This window comes from Cygnus olor, chromosome 6 (genome assembly GCF_009769625.2).
Source record: "Cygnus olor isolate bCygOlo1 chromosome 6, bCygOlo1.pri.v2, whole genome shotgun sequence".
Classification (NCBI taxonomy): domain Eukaryota; kingdom Metazoa; phylum Chordata; class Aves; order Anseriformes; family Anatidae; genus Cygnus; species Cygnus olor.
In genome coordinates, this window is record NC_049174.1 from 39,357,611 (window position 1) to 39,361,639 (window position 4,029).

Consider the following 4,029-nt stretch of genomic DNA (forward strand, 5'->3'; position numbering starts at 1 on the left):
GGCAAGGCTTCGGGTCTCACTCCCCTCCACAAATCATGCAATTCTCTCAAAAGCAAACGGGCAGAACACAGGCACCTCTGTAAGGTTGCATGCAAGGGAAGAGGTTTCATGCTGCGAGATCATCACCATCCCCTGCACTCATGGGAACACACTGCCTATTTTAATAGGAAAATGAAAATAACAGAATTACTACAATCGGTACACGGAGCAGAGATGTTTCTGATCCAAGGAATCATTTCCAGTTGCCATAGAAACAACCTTGCATAAAAGGGACGGCATTTAACGTCCTGTTAACGTGAAGTACTGCAGCGAATTATGCTCATTTATAAGGGGGCATATTTTGCATGTGATGTAATTCCCGTATTTGTGCACTTCACTAGATTCCAGATTATCGTTCGGAAAGGGATTCTCACAGCACATAGCCCAAAGGCCAGGGAGCTGCCCGCGGAGACGTGCATGGCAGGACTTCCCCGGCCCCACGCTGTGCCAGCCCTGAGCCAGGCAGGACTGCTATAAGTGATGTATATGATATAAAGAGAGACGGTCAAGTTGGCGTAGTCCAGCTATTTAGCAGAAGCAGAGTGCTCCCCACAGCTCAGGCTGCCTGCAGCCCCATGGACTCCTTTAACGTTCACATCTTACATGTGCTGCTGGGCCACGTATTCAATAATGCAAAATCAGTTGTTGTTTGTTTTTTAAACAGCTATAATTCCTTTAATGAATAATTATAAGCCCAGGAAACATAGATGAAAAATTAATATTATGAGTTTATTAACCTGTATTTCCTCTGTTGCTAATGTAGCACTCAATGTTACTCTGGATTACAGCCACAGCTGAGCTATGTCTTTCTGGGGAGCGCGTAGCATCAGCAGGATCTTCCCAAGAGGAAGGGCCCAAGCACAAAAGGAATACCTGGGACATTTAAACCACAAAGGGAGCTCCTTGTGTCTGTCCTGCTCGGTCGGATTTTTGCCCATCTCCCCTTCCCCATGCCCACAGCACCCGAGGGCTCCCCAGGTCTCCTGGAGAGGTCCCCGTGGTGCTAAGCACACCGCCCCGGCGAGCTTATCCACGCTCTATTTACAGAGCGCTTATTTGCTTCTGCTGAGAACTCTCCCAGCACTGTGGAGCACGCTTCCAACCTAGCTGGGCCTTGGAGAAAGTAAATGAAAGAGTAGAATCAAGTCAAATGCCACAGCTTTTGTTCCCATCTGTACACAAAGCCAACTGAAGTCCCTCCCCAAACACTCACCCTCTTGCTTTCTTGCCTCTGGCCCAAGAGCTTCACCAGTAGCTCGAACACTGAGCGCCAGCCCTCAGAGGACCTGGGCACTGCGCTTAGCAGCTCTTTCCACATCCTTCCTGAGTTTGTCTCCTCTGTATTTAAATCATTTATAAAATTCTTCTTTTTAACAAATTTGCAGGGGATGGAGTTTCATAACTGCACTGTGTATTACGAAAGGACCTATTTTTCCCCCATGCTGTCCTTTGTGCTTCCTATGAATTTTATTTCTCCTCTTTCTCATATTATTGCCTTCTCTGTGACACTGACCATTTTATATATCCTGCTCAGACATTTTGCGTGCCTCTTCTGTCATTTTCTCAACTGGAAAATCATAGTCTACTTAATTTTCCCAGTCGAAATCACTCCATACTCCAACAAATTAGAGAAAAATGGCAGCAATTATCACTACTGCAGTCTTTTAGACCCTAGGTAAGAGGAATGAGCATTGTCAGAATAACATTTAAAATACAGAAACACCACCAATTTAGTTCTTCGTAAAAGAAATACTTTATTTCTCCTGACATTGATCCAGTGGGCACACAGGATCAAGCTATCCACAATGGCCTGAAGATTTTTTCCTACAAATAATGGTCAATGTTGACATCATTTTTGCTTTGTACAATTTGGATGGCTTCTCCACACACACCACTCACACTTAGAAAGCCTGATCTTCCCCCACCATCTCTGCGAGTTATGAGAAAGGTATTTTCGCATAAACTTCAGGATCAGCAGCAGGTGATCAAAGTCACTTCTGCAAGCACAAAAACACCGAAAGAAGTGAGTGCCCCAAAGATGAAAACCACTAATGCAGTGGTAACTGAACAATGGTGCACGCTGTTTGAGAAAAGGCATATTCTTGCACTCAGAAGCAAATAACTCAAGGCTTTGGAGGAATTCTTAAACACTTGAGCACAACCACATGGTGAAGAAAGGAACAGAAACCCAAACCTGGGCCAAGGTTCTCCCAGCCCCAGCTGTCCCATCCCATCAGTACGTCTGGCTGCACCACAGGGGCACGGATGCACTTTTGGGGGCCACTTGGCCCTACGGGACTTTCTGCAGCTGGAGTCAGCTGTAAATCCTGCAGAGCAGGGACAGAATAAAGGCAATGAACCAAAGCCAGTTTGGGAACACCGAACAAAACAAGTTCAAGAATCTCAAAACGTGACTGCTCTTCAGCGTTATTGGTGCAACCTCCAGCAGCAGCTGCCTAAACCCACGAGACAAGAACACTGCATGCTCACTGTATGTTATGCATTACTCCGTCCCCTGCAAGCACCCTGAAGCACGCCGGCAGCCCTGCTCCCATTCTCCACCCCGTGCAGCCTGGCCGGCCACAAGCAGCTTTGCCAGAACCGGCAGGGGGGCGCATCATGGTCCCGCATTGCCACTTGGCAGATGGGACACACAGCGACATGTAGAGATTGGTTGGTTTGTTAGAGAGCAAAGTTACCCACCATGAAGAAAAAAAAAAAAAAAAGAAAAAAGTAATTTTAAAAAGAAAAAGGAATAGCAAGCAAGATCACCTGTGCAGGCTTGGCTGTGCTGCAGAGGAGAGGTGCCAGGTGTCAGCCTGCATGTGCTGATCCATCCTGGGTCACGGGCAGCAGCTTCCGCACTCCGTAGTTGCCAAGCAGCACGTACATCACAAGGGTAAGTGCCCACTGCGAGCTAAGACACGGCGCTATAATATATCACGCTATACTGCCTTGTCCACCACTCCCATACATCCATTGTTTGCAGTATTTTTTTCCCCAATATGAAAATAGCAGTATACAGCAAATAATTGTCAGCTGTCAAGAGTCAGAAATTAAGTCTAAGACTGGCACAAGTGCAAGCATAAGTACACTCTCCAGCCAGCTCAAAGAATAAGGAAAAAAATTTAGTAGATTTTCCCTATGGGAAGCAATGGCATTCAGGTATTTGTATTTTCTGGGAAAAATCCTTATATTTGGCCATTCTTAGCAATAAATTTCTATAAAAATTACATCAGTATTGGCAACTGAAAATAGAAAACATCAAAAAGCCATTTTTGCAGTGCAGAGATGAATCACTTCATTTCCAAGAGCAGCTGCCTAGCAGTATTCTTAGGGTGGGAAAAGGATATTTTGGTCACTACAATTGTTTCCCTCTGCAATTAGACCATCCAAGCGCTGCTAGCCCTCCCAACAAGACCCCTAATCACCAGGCTTTGTCAGGATAAGCGTCAGGCCTGGCAGTAAGGTGCCGTGCAGGGCTGGAAGAGCAGTTCCCCATGGTGGTGGGAGAAGCCCCTCCGGAGAGCCCCCGGGCACTGCTGCAGGGCACCCACATCTGCCCCTCGTCCTCTGAACGCGAGGGCTCTCGTGAGCAGGCAAGGAAAAAATTCACACTGAAGAAAAACCTCAGAAAGTCCATGCTGGGGATGTGCAGAGACTGAGGGGAGCACAATTCACAAGCTGTCCACGAGCCGAAGCCTTCGGAGCGGATTTCAGAGTTTCTGTAGGTGGAATCTCAGTTTAGCTAACGTTTTTGCACTTGAAAAGCAAGACACTAAACATGTTTATTTATCCCTCAAACCATCTGAAGCCTCAAACTCTTATTGAAAACAATAGAACAGTCTTTTTCTGTGAGAAAAAAATATTTGTTCAGTCTACAATGCTAGGTATAACCCCACATTATGCACTATATTACTTTAATACGATTATTACCTTATTCAAAAGCAACATAACAGCAGCTCTGCTGCATCTCTGCCACTTCAAATG

General features: G+C 46.0%; 1 long non-coding RNA gene across 1 annotated transcript; it reads right to left on the reverse strand.

The window, feature by feature from the left end:
- Positions 1 to 1,779: 1,779 nt before the first annotated feature.
- Positions 1,780 to 3,761, reverse strand: LOC121072519. Its single transcript, XR_005821281.1, has 3 exons — positions 2,812 to 3,761; positions 2,234 to 2,366; positions 1,780 to 2,036 (listed from the first exon to the last, which is right to left on the reverse strand). It is a non-coding gene; the product is annotated as an uncharacterized LOC121072519 (long non-coding RNA).
- Between the last annotated feature and the right edge of the window lie 268 nt (positions 3,762 to 4,029).